The sequence below is a fragment of the Martes martes genome (assembly GCF_963455335.1).
Source record: "Martes martes genome assembly, chromosome: 15".
Taxonomy (NCBI): domain Eukaryota; kingdom Metazoa; phylum Chordata; class Mammalia; order Carnivora; family Mustelidae; genus Martes; species Martes martes.
The window spans coordinates 57,157,856-57,176,019 of NC_137903.1; the positions used below are offsets into that span (position 1 = coordinate 57,157,856).

Consider the following 18,164-nt stretch of genomic DNA (forward strand, 5'->3'; position numbering starts at 1 on the left):
TCTGCCCTGTCCTCCTCCATCGTCCGGATTCCCTCCTAGGCGGGCTTTCTTCCTGGTCCCCGATGCTGGTAAACAGCGGCTCTGCAGGAACTCGACAACTTAGTTGGAATTTCTTGACAACGAGTCTGGGGAGCGTGGGGCTTTCGCTTCCAGGAGCCCTTGAGCACAAGTCCTGAAATTTATTCTGGTTGGACCACCCAGGGCCAAGCACTCTGGGCATGCCATACACGGGCGGATCGGCTCAGCCTCCAAAAACCTATCGCTGCGGCAAGTGGTTTGAGATGGGTTTAGGCATAGGGAACCATGCCTGGAACTGGGTGATGCCAAGGCCTTTGCACTGGTGGTGACTACACAGCGAGGGGGAGTGCAAGAGGTGTAGGAAAGACACTCCCAATGCCTACTACACCTTGACAGCGATTTTTTTAGGATTTTATTTGTTTATTTGAGAGAGAGAGAGAGAGAGAGAGCGGGCCCCAGAAGCAGCAGGTAGGGCAGAGGGAGAGAAGCAGACTCCGTGCTGAGCATGGAGCCCCACGCTGGGCTCCGTCTCATGACCTTGAGATCATGACCTGAGCCAAAATTGAGTCAGACGCTTAACCGACTGAGCCACCCAGGCGTCCCACAATTTTTTTTTTAAATAGAAGGGGTACTTCCTAGGTACAAGGCACTTTGAGAAATATCAAAACATACAGTTTACAACGTATTAGATATAAAAAGATGAGTTCGCTCCTAACTACAATACACTATTGGATGTAATGGGAAAAGAGGCACGCACGTACGAAAATGCAGTCCCGTAACAGTTAGAGGGGATGGGCTGCACCTGGCTGAGGGGCCAGAGACGCATCACGTAGCCAGTAACGTTGGAATTAGGTCTTAGGGAGTGAGTGGGAGTGTGAGGCTTGCCGGTGTGAGGGGAGAGCGTGGGAGGCCAGGGGAGCAGTAAGAATAAAGACCCAGAGGCCAACGGGCATGGCAGCCAACGGGCATGGCAGCCCAGGTTAGTTGGAGCACAGGTTCTAGAAGTTGCTGTTAAGGCAGGAAGTGTTAGCTCAGTACAGAGAGATCTCGGGGTCAGGTGAGGCCTGAATTGCCCCACAGTGTCAGAGTGTGGGGCAATCCTGCCTTGTGTTTTCCCCAATGAAGAACCGGCTTCATTCCCCATTTGCCTGATTAGCAGCAAGTTGAGTCTGTCTTTCAAACCCAGAGGCTTACGCAGCTTGTCGTAGGAGCCACAGTCAGTCTGACCTTCAGAGGCAAGCGGGGACCAGTGGTCTCTAGTCTGGCAGTCATGTGAGTCCCCAGGTCCCTGTGACCCCTCAGGAAGGACAGTTGCCCTGCTGTCACTCTGAGCTTGGCCAACAGTACCCCTTCCCTGTGGTCCAGAGCCATGATCTCAGAGCTCTGCTCTTCCGTTAATTCATAGCTCCCCACTCCCACCCAGGCACTCATGCCCCGGGGACTCTGGGTAAGAGGTGCCTTGGACATGGTATCCCCATGGATGCAGAACTCCTGACCTTTACTCTTCCTTGGGGTCCATAGCACTGGGAGGCAGCAAGCTTTTTGGTGTCAGCTGAAACACCCACCATTAACTGCTCTTGCTCCTACCACTGCCCCCCTGCACACCCTTTCCCCACTGCACACACCCCTGGCGTTCTCGGGGTGAAATGCTTTGCCACGACTAAGGTGACTGAGATCATCTCTTGCACCAGCACAGAAAAAGAAAACAAAACCCCAAGTTCAATCACCAGTGGAACATTCTGCCCTCCCCCCCGGAAGGTTCCCAGCTCTCCAGCAGGGCTTGCTTGTTTCCCCTGAGGGAGCCAGGCTTTCTCGGCTCTTTACTGAAAGTTCACGTTGACCTTCAACCTCCTCGGTCACTGGCAAAGTGGAGTCTTGCGTGTGCCCTTGGACTGTCCTCACCTCCAGGCTGCGGTTCCTTTCGGTGTAGGCCTCTTCCTCGCCTTGGGCACACGGCTTTTCTCCTTCCCGAACTCCCCCTTCACACCCCTGCTGTCTTCACCCTGGTTCTGTATGTCTCAGAGGGATGGGGTGCGAGTCGCCGACACACGGTTTGGCTCTGTTCACAGCTTCCAGTTTCTAGCATGTTGCTGCTTCTCTCACCTATGAACTGGGGGCCCAAAGCTAGAAATTACTCTAAATACAGGTGAACTAAATTTTTTTTTAAATATTTAATTTATTTATTTGAGAGAGAATGAAAGAGAGAGAGAGAAAGAGATGCATGGCCTGAGTGGGGCCGGGGGAGGGACAGAGGGAGAAGCAGACTCCCCACTAAGCAGGGAGACCAAGGTGAGGCTCAATCCCAGGACCCCAAGATCATGACCTGAGCTGAAGGCAGATTCTTAATCAACTGAAGCACCCAGGTGCCCACCCCCCCCCAAAAAAAGTTTTAAGTAAGTATCCAGTGGCTGAGGGAGAACAAAGTCAGATACATACTCAGCAACCAAGATGGCCTCCCGCACTAACTCAAGAATTTAAGGACAGGAGAATGAATTACCCACCCTTTTTTGATTCACGCTTTGCTACTTCCCCATCCCTGTTGTAGAATGAGCTGTTTTTCCTTAATAAAATCGTCTTAGAACAGTTGCCCGGGGCAAGGTGGGGGGTGAGTGGGAAGAGGGCATGGAGGAACATTCTGGAGGGAAAGAAATTGTTCTGCGTTCATTTATACAAACTGGTGACATAACTTAAGATCTGCACCTTTTACTCCGTATCAATTTTATCTCAGTTTAAAAATAGAAAAAAAGTCAAACCAACAATTTGGCTTCTGTGGCTAATGTCCACAGGCGGCAGTATGTTGACAGAAAATTAATGTGAAAAAGAGAAATAATACGCCATTGAGAAGCGTATTGCAAGCATGGGCAGGCGTGATTCGTGGGCGGGGTCGGGCTGTCTCCAGTCGCAGACTGCTGAGCCACTTCTGTAATGAGCTTAATTCCTTCCAATTGTGCACTTGGCTAATTACAGTCATTACTCCTCCCTTCATTGAACAAGCGTGGGGATTCCTTGAAGTGATTCTCTCAGCAGGACTGGGTTGGATTTTCCCAAGTCTGGTGACCTCCTCAGATGGTGGCATGTGGTGGTCCATCGCCGGTGCTCAGGAAATGATCTGTTCTCACCACTGGGTGTTTGGGAGGGATGGTTGTGTGGTGAATCTTGGAGTCAGCAAGTCATGCCTGTCAGGCTTCTGAGCACAGTGAGGGCACTCGTGGGCTCCATCCGCCAACCCAGCCTCACCGAGGTCCAAGCTCATCATGTTTCAAAAACCGGGTTATTCACTGCAGCGCTCTTTGAAGTAGCGAGAGTATAGACAGTCTGCACGTCCATCAGTGGGAGGTTAGTTAAAGAAATTATGGCTTGTCCATATAACGTAATACTGAAAAAAGAGTGAGGATGCTTCTCTGTGTACAAATTTGGAAAGTTTCAGGCTATATTGTTCAATAAAAAAACAACAGAGTGTATAATATGACTGCAATAGAATATGAGTGCGTGTGTGTCTTTGCTTATTTATATAAAGGAACATTGAGCGGCATCTGGGTGGCTCAGTTGGTTAAGACTCTGATTCTTGATTTGGGCTTAGATCATGATCTCAGGGTCGTTGAGATGGAGTCCTGCCTCAGGCTTTGCCCTCAACAGGGAATCTGTTGTCCTCCCTCTCCCTGTGCCCCTCCCTGTCCACTGGCACTGCTCTCTCTCTCAAATAAATAAATCTTTTTTAAAAAAATTGCATATATTTTATTTGATGGGGGAGGAACACAAGCAGGGGGCATGGGAGAGGGAGAAGCAGAATCCCCACAGAGCAGGGAGCCCCACACAGGGCTTGACCTCAGATCATGACCTGAGCTGAAACCAAGAGTTGGACGCTCAACTGACTGAGCCACCCAGGAGCCCCTCCTAGCTTGACTTTAAATCAGCTATTTTAAATATATTTAAAGAGGTAATGAAACCATGCCTAAATAATGAAATAAAATTTTGAGAATGTTATCTCCCCCAATAGAGAATATCAGTAAAAAGATAGAAATGATTAAAAAAAAATCAGATAGGAGTTCTAGAGTTGAGAAAAACATGGACTAAAATGAAAAATTCACCCCCATGTTTCCACAACAGGTTTGAGCAGTCAGGAGAAAGCATCTTGACTTCAAGAAGGATCAATTCCGACGATCCACTTTGAAGGAAACAGAGGAAAGAGATTGAAGAAAAATGAACCCAGCCCCAGAAATCTGTGGGATATCATCCAACATACCAACATACATGTTACAGGAGCCCCACAAGGAGAGGAGAGAGAGGAAAGAATGCACTAAAGAATATTTGAGGGGGACTTGGGTGCATCAGTCAGGTAACCGACTCTTGATTATGGCTCTGGTCATGACCTCAGGGTCCTGAGATCAAGCCTCACATGGGTTCAATGGGGAGTCTGCTTCTCTCCCTCTCCCTCTGTTCCCCCCTTCTCTCTCTCTCCCAATCATAAATAAATAAATCTTTTTTTAAATATATAAATAAATAAATCTTAAAAAAAGAATATTTGAAAAAATGTCAGAAAACTTCCCAATTTTAACGAAAAACATTAATCTGTATGTCCAAGATGTATATCAAACTCCAAATAGAATAAGCTCAGAGATAGGATAAACACCTAGACACATGTCAGAAGACAAAAACAAAGAACCTTGAGAACAGCAAAGAAGCAGCCACTCATGGGGTAGAAAGATCCTCAATAAGATTAACATCTGATTTCTCATCAGAAACCATGGAGGCCAGAAGGCTATGGCACGATCTGTTTAAAGCACTGGAGGAAAGAAACCCTTTCAACTATACATTTTATATCCAGCAAAACTATCCTTCAAAAATGAAGGACAGATCGACTTCGCTAGATGGGGGCGCCTGGGTGGCTCATTAGGTTAAGCCTCTGCCTTCCCCTCAGGTCCTGGTCTCAGAATTCTGGGATCCAGCTCCACATTGGGCTCTCTGCTCAGCAGGGAGCCTGCTTCCCCCTCTCTCACTGCCTGCCTCTCTGCCTCTCTGCCAACGTGTGATCTCTCTGTCAAATAAATAAATAAAAATCTTAAAAAAAAAAAAAAGACTTTGCCGGATAAGCAAGCACCAAGGGCATTCATGACTGGGGCACATCTGCCCTATAAAAAATAAATAAATAAATAAATAAACAAATGGAATCCTTTAGGCTGAAATGAAGGGACAGTATATCAAATCTGCATGAAGAAACAAGGAACCCCGCTAAAGGAAACTATATAGGTAAATATAATAGGCAGCACAAGTGCATTTTTCGTTTGTAACTCTTATTTCTTCGCCTGATTTAATTGCATAAAGCACTAATAAATCATCTGTGGGGGTGGGTAATGTTTAAAGCTGTAATTGTAGGACAATACCAACATGGGAGGGTTTGAGAATGGAGCTATAGAGGAACGAAGTTACTGTGTATTATTGAAATCAAGCTCGTATTAACTTGGACCAGGATGTTAGTTACACCCCAGGGCAACCACCGAGAAAACAGAAGGGCGTGGCCCACTGTGTCACCTGCCAGGAACCTTTTAGATGAGCCCTGAGGACTGACTGCTTGGTTCTGGCAGCATGGAGGTCCCAGGTGCACCGTTCTGGGGGCCGGCGGGGGGAGGGCTGATCGGATGGGTTCAGCAGAATCGGAGAGAAGGAAGTAGAGAAAATGAATACAGGTAATGCTTCCATGAACCTTGCTGGAAACGGAAGCAGAGAGCCGGGGATGGGGTGAACGGTGAGAGGTAGCTCACTGGGTTTGCATGCTGGTGGAAAAAATCTATGCGCCGTCTCTCTTTGTGTCATGAGGAAGAATTCTGGAGATCGCCGGAGCACTATTGGAGCGCCGTGCTTCTCACCCGAACGCCCCAGGCACTGAGGTCTTGGGTTATTGGGGGGGGGGGTATGCACACACCCACTGCAGGGCATACTAATATCTAGAGAGCAGGGCGGGAGGCGGGAGAGGCGCCGTGAGTTCCGTCCGGAGCGGAGAGCTGGCGGAGGATCGGTCCCAGGGCCTACGCCCCGCCGCCCCGGCCCCGGCCCCGGCCCCGGCCCCGGCCCCGGCCCCGGCCCCGGGAACCCCCCTCCGCGCGGCCCGCAGTCGCGGTTTCCCAACTAGGGCGAAGGGCAGCGCGGAGGGTAAGGCGGGAGAGGCTCCTCCCCGCCCGCGAGCGCTGGACGGCCTCCCATTGGCTCCCCTCGCTCCGCCCTCGGTCCCCATTGGCCACAGCGCGAACGCACGGGCCGAGCACGCTGCCCCGCGCCGCGCAGCGTGTGGCCGGCCCAGGCGGTGCAGCCAATGGGAGCGCCCGTGGGGCGGGGCCGCAGACGCCTGGAGCCCCGGCGCGGGCGAGTCGGTAAACAGATCCGGGGCGCGTGCGGCGCCGGCGCTGCGGCTGGCGTGCGCGCGCAGGCGGCGCGAAGGTGACCGCGGAGCTCCGCTTTCTGCCGCGGGGTAAGGCTGCGGCGCTTGGCCGCCGCGCGCTCCGGGGGCATAGCGGGCCTCGCTTTCCACTCGCGCGCGCCCTTCCCGCGTCCCGCTCCACCGCGGCGGCTTCCCGTGGCCTTTCCGCCCGTCCGCCCGCCGCGCCTGCCTCCTCGGAGCCCCCGCCCGGTCGCCTCCCTGGCCCGGCTGTCTCAGGGTCTTCGCTCCCGTGGTCCGGCCCCGCTGTCGGGTTTCACGGGGGTTCGGGGTGTACTTGAGAAAGGGGGCCCTTCTTGGTCCTTTTCTCCGTTTTCTTTTCCTAGGCCTTTGGGCTAAATTGCCTGAGCTGCTGCCTATCCCTAGCCCCCTGCCACACGCAGTGTGCCCGTCTGCCTCGGGGACAGGAATGCTGCCAGGTCAGGCCTGGGTGCTGGGGCTCTCCACGTGGCTGAGAGGTGCCAGCCTCCTGAAGGGCGAGAGGCTCTCGACTGGCCGGGCACAGCCCATTGGAACACATGTCCTGCTTCCTGGGGCATTGGGTGTGCGTGACACAAGACCCAAGGGCCGTGCCTGCCAAGCTTAAGTGGTTACCAAAGGAGCCGAGAGTATGCGTGATACCAGCCTGCCCACTGTCCTGTTGTGGATGGACAGGTCATCCTTCCAGGAGGGCCCTTCTGAGAAGAGACAAGGGGGTGCTCTTTGTTCACAGGAGCAGAATCCTTAAGACTCTGGCGATGGCTCTGGGTATTTTGTTCAGCCATGCAAATAATGCGGGCGAGGGTTATTACAATGTTTGGCCTGACCTTTTGCACCTCAGAGGAAAAGTGACCTAGGTGGTCTGAACACATCCCTGGGTGTCACCTGAGACAGGGCTTTCCAGTCTTCAGACTCAACATTGGGGCTGGACAGTTCTTTGCTGTGGGAGGGTGACCTGAGCTTTGTCCACTAGAGCCTGGAAGCAGCTCCCCACCCCAACATACACACTAGTGTGACAACCAAAAATTTCTCCAGACGTTGCCGAATGTCTCCTAAATGTCAAAGTCGCCCTTGGTTGAGAATCATTGAGCTAAGACTCTTAAGAGTCTTTTGGTGTTGCCAGAGAGGCATGCTGGGACCTGCCTATGAGTAGTTGAGAGGTTTGGCAAAGGGTAGTGCTGTGCCCCCTGCCCTAAACCAGGGATAGAAGCCGTATAGATGGGCTTCCAAGGGGACCCCACCTCTGCCCTTGGAGGGACAGGAGAGCGATAGGAGGTAGAAACTCATGGGCATCCACTTTGCCTGCTGGATGCAGGGCAGTGATTGGCTGGGTCCAGAGTGCAAAAGGAGAAGGCTGGTGGTTTCTGTCTTTGGAGACTTTGCAAGAGGGTGGGGGATAGGCATGCGAAGTAACCATGGGACAGTTTTTAAACAGTGACCAAACAAGTTCAAGCTTCTGAACGCTGGCAGAAAGGCCAACTCCGTTATCCACAAGGTGTTGCCTTAGTCACCTTCCTGTATCTTGTGATGTGGGAAGGGGCCGGCCCTGGGTGTGCAGAGTAAGTGGCTGCATTTCAAGCTGACGTGTGGGGATGTTTACACGTGCTGTATGCCCCTCCATGAGAGCGTGCAGCACGGACACCTGTATCATTTGTAAAGGGCCTCTGTGGTCAATGGAAGCATCGGTATCAAAGATGCAGAGAAAGATGCTTTACGTCTGAGTCTAGATGTTGCCCTAAATATAACCTGGAGTTTACTTCCCAAAGTTCTAAGTACCAAATCGATGGGGAATGCAGAATAGCTGAAAAACAGTGATTATGGCATAGAGCAGGGAAGGCTATCTTAAGCCTCTCCCTCCCATGAATTTCCCTGTCTTGTTCACTCATCCTGTGGGTGTGTACCTGGGTTTTCCCGTTACATTCCTTGGTTAGGTAGGCAGTCTTTTGCGTTCCCTTTGTTGCCAGTGGAAAAGGATCCGGACAGAGAGGTCACTTCTCCTTTCTCAAAAAGAAGTTTAGAGAAGTCCAAACTTGGCAGGATAATTTTCCGCCAAGAGCTACGGACACTTGAGTCATTATCTTTGTCATTTGAAACAAGAGCTGTGTGCAAAATTAGACAGGAATATTTAGATAGAGCGCTGTCTTGATCTGACAGTGGCATCTGGAAATAGTTCGTACATTCCTGCCGAGTAACAGCCAGGGACTTGGAGCCAGTGGAAGGGAGAGAGTGGCGTGGGGAGTTCAAGGGCCCACATCTTCAAGAGTGGCTCCTCTGGGATGGGTGAAGTCCGGGGACCCTGAGGCAGGACCAGTACCCTGGGCACAGGACATGAGAGGGGGGCTTCTGCCCACACTTTTTACAAAGCCGGATGGGTACCCGCTGGTCTGTCCGCAAGCATATTGTTCCTTGTGTGGTTCCAGGTTCCTGAGCCCTTGACCTCTTGCTTTGAGGTCAGGGGCCCACAGAGTGTTTTAAGTTGGAAATGACCCTGAAAATGTCTTTTTATTCTTCATACTTGGAAGTGACTTATTTTCAGTGGGTGCATGTAGAAAAGATTCATGAGAGAGCCAAGTGCTTTTCGCTCAGATTTACATTTCAGGGTATTGCAGGATAGTGACTGTGCTCTTGTCCTGAGAGCCCTAGACTTGTGGGGTTTTTGTTTTTTTGTTTTTTTTTTTTTTTAATGTCCTCATATCCTACCTGGGTTGGGGCACAAGGACTACACTTGGTCCAAACCTGGAAAAATCCCTGTGTGCCCTGAGGGTCAGTGCCCTTCCACACCCTGCCCCTGAGGAAGAGCCCGCTCTGGAATTGTAGGGGGATCTGGTTTTTACTCCTCATTGAACACCTCTCGATGGGTTGACCTCGTCAGGCACGGCATTGGGAGTATCGAAGTGAATGGCTCCGGGGTTCCGGAGCTGGGGGACCTTATAGTAAGGTGCAGATCCCACCTCAGGGCCCTCAGTGTGGTTTGGACTAGGAGCTCCGAGTGGAAACTGAAGGCTTCTTGGAGGAGGAGTGTTGAGGGGGCTTTGAGGATGAGCAGGATTTCAGCAGGAAGAGGCAGGAGTTTGGCGGGGGTAGGGGTCAGTGCTTCCCAGACTCCTTATGGCAAAGGACCAGGTTTTATTTTGTTCCAGTTTGTTGCAGACCAGTGTGTTTGCAAAGCGCGGTAAACATGGCTCGGCATTGCTAAATTGCAGTGGAAGTTTCTAGGCACTCACTCCTGGGGGCTATTAGCGGTCCAGGGACCACTGTGTGCCCTGCTCTTACGGTTTGGGTGAGTTCAGGTGAGGCAGAGCAGTGCTTCCACACATTTCTCTCAGCACTGGGGTCGGGGGCCAAGAGGGCTTGGCTCTGTACTTGTGGCAGTTTTCAGCTGAATTCCGTTCAGGCCAGAAGGGTTGCTGAGCACCTGCAGCTCATGAGTCCAGCGGCAGCCCAGAGGGGCCCTGGAGAGAGACAGAGACAGAGAGTGAGTGTGAGCCCCCTGCCCTGATACGTGCACAGTCCAGTGGCTGTTACTCTGCAGGACCCACAGGGGGTACTGGCCCTCTGCTGTGGGGACCCAGGGTGGGTCACAAGCTGGTTCTGCTGGAGAGAGGCTGGGAGAGTGCTTGCTGGGGCCTGAAAGATGGGTGCTCCCCACCCCCCTGCCCCGCACCCCGGAGAGAAGTGCTTAGAGGCTGAGGCCAGTGGGGGCAAAGGTCTGGCGGCCAGTGGGTGTTGCTGTGGGGAGGGTGCCAAGGTGGGCTGGTGTGCAGAACGGGCAAGGAGACCAGTGAGGCGGGTTGTGAGAAATGAGTGTGGCCTGTGTCGCACGTGGGGGATGGCAGAGCGAGCGGGGGGGCAGGTGGGGATGTGGAATGCGAGGCGTGGATTCGAGAGAATAGAAATCTGTGCAGGTGGAGGTCCAGATTAAGTGGCTGGTTGGGCACTGATGGCTGAGGTTTCTAGTTGTGGGGAGGAGCTGTTTGGGGTGGATGGCGGTGTCCCTGCAGAAAATGGGGTGCGGGAGGAGGGGCTGGTTTGGGGGAAGACAGACGGTGATGTTCTAGACACGAAGGGGTTGACGTACCTCTGGGACTCCACCCCTCCCCCTTTATGTTAAGATTTAATTTGTGTGTGGTGGATTCACCCTTCCTGCTAGGTAGTTGTGCAGTTTGAGAGACATGTTTGATGTCGGGGCACCTGGGTGGCCCGTTGGTTGGGCAGCTGGCTCTGGTCTTGATCTTGGAGTCCTGGGATCGAGGGATCGAGCCCTGCATCAGGCTCTGTGCTCAGTGTGCAGTCTGCGTGAGTTCCTCTCTCTCCCTCTGCACCCCCGGCCCCTGTTTCTACACACGCACTTTCTCTCTCTCATAAATAAGTAAATCTAAATGGTCACATAATCCTTACTACAGGCGAGGTGTAGAACAGTTCTGTTCAGACACGTTCCCTATGCCCGTTCATTGGTGCCTGTGGGACTTTGAGGGGTGCTGTGGTGTGTGTGTAACTGGGTTCGTTCTAGAACTGCCTTGGTGGTTGAGACGGCCTGCCCCGGCTGACAGCAGGGATGCACGGACCTAGGGCAACTCCGGGAACAGGGAAGAGCAGTCAGCAGGGGGATTTTTATATTTGGCACAGGAAGGCGGAGAGAGAGGGTTTGTGGACGTGAGAGGGAATGTTTTCCTGGAGGGAGAGAGTGAAGGCAAAAGCAAGCTGGGTGGGGAGTGTCCTAGTGGAGGAGGGCAGAGGAGCTGGGCTGGAAGGAGTAGGCTGGTTCTGAGGGCTCTGAGAGGTGAGCTAGAGGGGGGTGCGCACAGCACGTTGCCTCTGGGGGGAGCAAGGAGGCAGCTGCAGGGTGAGTGCAGGGAGCCCCGCGGGCTGGGGCGCTGGAAGAAAAAGCGGGGCGGGCATGCTGTCGTGCCCTCCTGCCCACCAGGCCCTGCTTCTGCCCACTGCTGAGGAACTGGTGGTTCCTGGTGCGCAAGTGAGTGTGCGTGTGAGTGCATGTGAGTGCAAGTATGTGTGTGAGTCCTTGAGTGTGTGAGTGTGCCACTTTGCGAGTGCACGAATGTCCATGTTTGCAGAGGTGAGTGCAAGTACATGAGTTGTGGGAGTGTGAGGTGGTGTGTGAGTACACAGGAGTGCATGGGTGTGTGCATGTGAGAGCAGGTGAGTATGTAAGCATGAATGTGTGAGAGCGTGAGTGCATAAGTGTGTACTCTGGTGGGTGTCTATGTGTGTGAGTACAGGTGCATGAGTGTGGTCTTGGTTATGTGAGTGTGGTGTGAACATGAGTGCACGAGTGTGTGCCCATGTGGATGTGTGTGAGTGTGAGTACGTGAGTGTGGCGAGTGGTGTGAGTGAAGGTGCATGCGTGTGTGCATGAGCATGTGCATGTGTGTGAACGAGTGTGGTGGAGGGGCAGGGTGGTGGGTTTCCTGGAGATAGAAGAGACCCAGGCTGGACACCCCCTAGCCCCCAGGGTCTGTCTCCCCACTAGGTCCCTGGATGGGGCGGCGCTTGGTTCTAGGGCATCATTCTTCCCAGACCTTGTGAGCTCTGCGTGTGCAGAACAGCCCTGGCCAGGGATGAACAGCTTCCTGTGCTCCAGGGATGCATGGGTCCTAGTTTCTGGGAGCTGGAGACCGCTGTGGGTTTCTGAACAGAAGGAAACGAGGAAGCACAGGCCGGAGAAGGAGAACGGGTGTGCCCGAGGTCACACGTGGCGGGTGTCCCTGGGAGTGGGGGGTGGTCAACGTCTGTCCTCCGTCCCCACACTGCCCCCATCTGGGCACTAGAGGCCCGGTGGGGACATCCTGCCGTCAGTGGGGCTGGATGCAAGGTCGTGGGGACTGTTCACACACATGCAGCTCTTCGGGTGAGGTCCGGAGCCTGGGGTCAGGCCTGGAATTCCTTCCTCCTGCCTGGTGTGTTTGCTCTGTGGCACTGGCCCTGGCCAGCAGGAGGGTGGGGACTGGAATGGATTGCCCTGTGCCCCACAGGTGGTTACTATTTGATGGGAGCCGGAACAAACATGTCCTGTCCCTGAGGTCGGGGAGAAGTCTGTGACTCTTGCTCCCACGCATGCTCACTGCCAACATGTGATAAAGCGTGGGGCCGGTCCCCACATATGGGTGGGACCAGTGTGGACCTCTGCGCTGGTGGGCCAGGCCGGCCGTCTTGCTCCTCTTTTTCCTTCTCGATTTCTCGTAAGGAAGGAGTAGGGCAGGACAGCAAGCACTAGAGGTGCTTCGTCCTGCATGGGTGCCCTGGGGGCCATGGACGCAGTGCCAGCACCCAGGTTTCTGTTCTCTGCCCCCACCCTGTGAGCACAGGAATACCGCTGTGCGTGGTGGTGGTGGGGTGGTCTCAAGGTGGTTGGGGATGGGACCCCTGGGTTCTAGGTGTCGGGGCTCCGTCAGTTAGCAAGTACCGTGGGTGCAGACAGGTGTTCAGCTTCAGGGGTGGCCCCCTTGGGGAATGGAGAACTGGGTAAGAGAGGTCCCCTCTCTAGGAGCTCACCGCGCAGCAAGGGAGACGGGACTGCTGCACAGTCACACAGGCCAGCTGGAGGTGACCCCAGGCCATCAAGAGATGGAGGAGTTTAGAGGAAGATGAGGGTGGGGGCCTGTCATTCTGTAGAGTCTACTGTTCTGTCATTGGGCAGAGGAAGTGGTATTCTGGGGGTGGGTAGAAGGCACATGGAAGTAGGAAAACCCCTGTGTGTGTGTGTGTGTGTGTGCATGCATGTGTGTGTGCATTGGGGGAGGCCATTCTGACAGAAGCACTGGGGCATTGGGGGTGACCTGACCCTGGTGATCCTCTTCCCATTTCTGTCCCTGAGCACAGTTGTCTGTCAAGGGTGGTTTCTTGTCTGGGCGGGGTCCCTGGGCTTTGTATGCACACATCAAGGCAGCGTCCCTGTCTGGGCTTGGTGTGGTATGTGGAGGGGCAGCTAGTAAAGGCTGGTACTGGGTGTCCGCGTGGCGATCTGAGGACCGTGTGCCCAGTGTCACCTTCTGGGTCATGCACACTGTGAGGGGGCCTTCAGTGTGGGGCTTATGCCTCTCTCTGCCCTTTGTGTCTGAGACAAGGACCAAGCCGGCCCCGAGGGGCTGGGCCTGCTGGTTTTGGGAAGCTGATGCTCTTAGTGCAGGTACCTCGGGAGCTTTCCAGAAGGGACGGTTGTGAAAGGCCAGTTGCCCTTTGAGAGCCCTGCCAGCTCCAGAGTTTCTGTGTCTCCAGGAGACTGTTGATTTAAAATGTTGATTTACTGCTGTGGGGGCGGGTTTCTTAGCTGCTTTCCTCTCCGCCTCCTGGGCAGCAAGGAAAGGGCTGGAGCCTGCGGTCAAGCCAGGGAGGAAGGCCCAGCGCCTGACGCCTTTGGGAGCTGCGGAGATGTCTGCTCCTCGCTGAGCTCGCTCCCCGCTGTGCGTAGGGACGGCACCTGTTGTGGGAGGGCAGGGAGTCGAGTGAAGTGATGAGCACACAGAGGGGACCGTGTTTGCCGCTCGTGACTCAAGTGATTTCTCTGGAACAGTCTATGTGAAGTGGAAGTGTTTTGGAAGATGAAGAGGGTGAAGCTGGTGAAAAGCATTTTGGGAGTGGGGCCTGCTCCATGGGCTCTGTGGCGCCCCTAGGCTGTGCACGGTGCCTGGTGGGCAGCGGACCCTCAGGAGTGGTTCGGATGTTGAACCGAGCCTCAGAAGGCGTGGGGCCCCTTGGTCCCGAGAGCCAGTGGGACTCTGCTGTTGGGAACAGGAGTGTGTTCTGAGCTGGATCCGGGGTAGTCCAGTCCCAGGCACAGCACTTGGCGCATGCTTGGCACCCAGGGCAGTTTGTGGGGTGACCGAAGAGTGATCTGGAAATTATTCTAGAATACAGCCTGCCCCTCTTTTTCCTTTAAAAAAATAGACTCCGTATTCGTTTCCTGTGGCTGCTCTGACAGATTACCTCAAACCCAGCAACTTAAAACACTGCATGTTTGTTATTTGACGGTTCTGGAGGTCAGAAGCCCGAGCTGGGATGTCAGCGTGGCCTGTCCTTTCTGGAGGCTCCAGGGCAGAAGTGACCCTGGCCTTTCCAGCCTCCAGGGGGTGGCCGGCCTCCCACCTGTCTGACACCTCCCCAGCCGCTGCTTTTGTCACCCCTCGCACGGACATGAGGACCCCGTGATCAGTTGGGCCCATGTTGGTAATCCCCTATCTTAAGGATCTTTACCTGAATCCCATGTGCAAAGCCCCCTCTGCCACGGAAGCTGACACTATCACTGGTTGCAGGGCTCAGAGTGAGGTTGTGTCCCAGCCTGTGCATTTCAACAGACCCCTTTCAATACCTGATTTCACTTTAGAGGAAACTCCTTGGCCACAGCTCCAGGTCCCCACCCAGGGTCCTGTCCACCTTCCTGCGTGACAGTGCAGTGACACTGGTCGTTCGTGTGGTCACGATCAGTGGGTGGGGAAGGAGTCGGGGTCAGAGATAGGAGCCTCCCACCAGGGACTTGGAGTTGGGCTGGAGAGAAGAGGCATATGTGTGCCAGAGAGGGGATGTGCAGAGCAGGGCAGGACCTGGCCAGCCTGGAAGATGAGGACAGTGAGGGGAAGACTCCCCGAGAGCTAAGGGTCAGCTCACGCCCTCGAGTAAGTGTGGTGTGTCTGTACATTTCGGCGTACTTTGCCTCTCCTGCTTAGATTGGGTGCTGCTGTGATTTCCAGGTGAAAAACAGGTTCCCGGGTGGCCCACGAGCAGGCCCGCATTGGCCAGCTGGTCAGGGCAGAGCTGGTTCCCAGGCCCCAAGGCTGACCTCATGCACATAGGGCTCTCCCGGCCTCAAAGGGGGTGGGGCGCGGCTTGGGGTCCAGGGGCAGGCTTGCTTGCCGGGGCTCGGGTCTCAGAGCGGTGCTCAGAGTGGTGCTCGGGCACAGGGGTGAGCAGAGGCTGGGTGGGAGGCCCGGTGGTGCCTCCAACCTCAGGCCCAGGAGCTTGGGCGTCTCCTGTTGATCCTTTAGACAGCTCGAGCCATCTGAGCAGGGGCTTAGCGTGACGAAGTGGATTTGGGGACGGTTATTAGGTGGTGGAGTGTGTGGTGGTGTGCAAACAGAGAGGTCGTGGGGATCAGAGGCCTCCCCCTCCGCCCCCAGTACTGTTCCTCCCATAAAATACCGTGAAAGCTTCCTGTTTTCTCTGGGAGAGGCGTTGACCGTGGTAAGGATCACCAGCGGGTGTTTATTTCTGGCCTCTAAGCATGCCCCAGGCACCACACAGGCCCCCCCCCCCCGCCCCCGCAGAGGCTGGACTGCCCTCCCTGAGTCCGACAGAGTCCGACGTGACTCTGTCCCCGGCCCGAGCACTGGGATATAAATAAGTGGGATTGTCGGGTCTCCTGAGCCTGACCTCCTTCCAGAGCGTCTCTGCTCACAGTGATGAGGCCCTTCCGTGTGCCAGCCCCTCGGGGCCCTGTGTGCTGCTGTGTGGGTTACCTGACCCGCTCCTGTGGGGAAACTGGCACAAAGAGACACTTGGGTGACTTTAGTTCAGCAGCAGAGGCAGGATTTGAACCTGGGGCGCCTGGCTCTGGAGCATCTCTGTGGGACAAGCACTGTTTTCAGGTTTTAAGCAGAAAACTTTGGGGAGTTTTAGTCAGAAAATGAAATTGCTGTCAGGACCCCGTGCTTGACGGGTGGGCTTTTAAAAGGCCCCATTGCAGTCAGTTCCGTTTGTTCACCAGGAAGAGGCGGCGCCGCTCAGGACCCCTCCACCCCCCAACCCGCTCCCTGTGCACCAGAGCCCTGGGTGTCCTTAAAGGGGGGAGCTTCTCCTGCTGCTTCGATGAGCCACCCACCCCAGCCCAGTGCCCACCTGGAGGCAGCGCCCTGGGAAGCCTGAGAGCGTGCTAATCTCCTGGGAGGCGGGTACCGTCTGGGGTACCCAGCTCTCTTCAGCTTGGGTTTTCCTCTTACCTGTTAAAGCCGACAGACTCAAGTCCTTCCTGGCTCCAGTTCTTACAAGCTGTGTGACTTTAGCCAAGTTACGGAACCTCTCTGTGCCTTAGTGCCTTCATCTCAAATGGACATGGTAACAGCACTGAGCTTGTAAGAATGATTGAGGGAACACTTAGCTTACAGCCTGGTGGACGGTGGAGTCTCAGGGACAGCAGCTGTGGTCAGCGCACTGCAGCATGGGGACATCTGGGGACCCGGTGACAGTCTGAGTGCCTGCTGCCCAGCAAGCCCTTGTGTGTGCTAGCACACGCGTTTGCGCTTCTCACCAGCTCCAGGAAAGAGACCTCGGGTCTAGAAGCAGCTTCCAAGGGAACGGGAAGTCCTCAGCCTGGAAGCTGCCCCGAGGCTGGCTCCTTTCTGCGGGGAAAGCGGACTTCCTGGGCGACGTGCAGGTTTGGGGACTTTTGGGGGTGACTGGAAGCTGTGGGGACTGCAGGGCCCTAATAGCTTGTCCCCCAGCAGGAAGGCGGCTCTCCAGACCCCGCTGCAGGTGACGGACGACAGGGGCTGTTTGTCTCTGTGTCTTCCTGGTCTGTCCTTGTGTGTTCAGTTGCCAGCGTGTGAGGCTATTTCTGAAGCCGCCGTGAGACCCTGCGTGGCCCTCACCCCCCTCACTGGCCCGAGGCCTAGAGCCCCCGCGAGAGTCCCGTGCTGGCCCCGGGACGGGATTTGGATGGCCCAGGGGAAGGGCACAGCCGCAGAATTTTATGGCTTCGGGTCCTGAGGTGGTCTCTTCCTGACGCACAGCTTCTTCTGAGCCCCCTGGGGAAACAGTCACCTGGTGTTTCTTTCCTTTTACTCAGAGTAGAAGAAAAGAAGAAAAGTTTTAAGCACGTAAAGGAACTTTTCAGGGCCCATGCAGGCTGGAAACTGAGAACATTCCAGACCAAAGTAAAGTTTATTCTTGACTGGGAGGGGGCAGAAGAAGGTCACGGGTGCCCCCGCCCTGGGGCCTCTGGAAAAGGACCTTCCGCAGCCCGGTAGGAGGTGACAGTCCGGAAGGCCTGTGGTGGCCCTGAGACTCCTTGTCTTTAAACTCATTCATTTCTTTTCCAGCTTCTTGAGGCAATAACAGGAAAAGAAACGGCAGGTGGAGGGTTTCCACAGAGCCAGGCTTTGGGGGAAGGGCAGCAGGGAGAAACTTGGGAAGGATCTTTGCCGCCAGGCCTCCGCGTGGGCCGCCTCTGCTCCCTTTCCCCCTCGTCCTCCAGCACAGGGGATCTCAAAGTGGGGTTCTAGCCCGGGCAGCAAGAGCACCTGGGAATGCGTGAGTTCGGCAGGGTTCCAGGCCCACCCCAGACCCACAGACCCAGAGTTGGGGGTGGGCCCAGCAGTCTGGGCTTTCACAGGCCGGGGGCGGGGGGGGGGGGGACACTCTGCTGCCCTGCCTCCGGCCACACCCCCCAGGGGCCTCTGATTCTGGATCTAGATAAAACAGCCAGCAGGTGTGAGCCCGTCCCACGCATGGCAGCTTGTTTGAGCCTTCGAGAGACCTGTTGAGTTCATTCTGTTTCTGAGTATTTATGACCTGCCTGCTCTGCGTTGAGTCGGGAGCTCCGGAGCGGGAGACGGAGAGGGAAAGACAGGTGTGGTTCTGGCCAACAGCCCCTCAGGGGAGGAGACAATGACTCAGACAGATTTACAGCGGGCACTGCTGTGCTGGGGGAAGGACAGGCTGGGGTGGGGGGAAGGGGGTGCGTGTGTGGGTTTTTAGGGTGGGACGTGTTGGGGGAGGGTGTCCCAGAAGA

At 54.9% G+C, this 18,164-nt stretch overlaps 1 protein-coding gene across 5 annotated transcripts in view; it reads left to right on the plus strand.

The window, feature by feature from the left end:
- Window positions 1-5,615: 5,615 nt before the first annotated feature.
- COQ8A (coenzyme Q8A) overlaps window positions 5,616-18,164 on the plus strand; it is a 37,304-nt gene continuing 24,755 nt past the window's right edge. Inside the window, exon 1 of one of the 5 annotated variants that reach the window (XM_080824331.1) lies at window positions 5,616-5,702. The gene's annotated coding sequence lies outside the window, so the exon portion shown is untranslated. Of the gene's footprint in view, window positions 5,703-6,291; window positions 6,482-6,780; window positions 6,868-13,749; window positions 13,846-18,164 lie in introns of those variants that run through there. The other 4 variants (XM_080824327.1, XM_080824332.1, XM_080824329.1 and 1 more) reach the window with 4 other exon arrangements.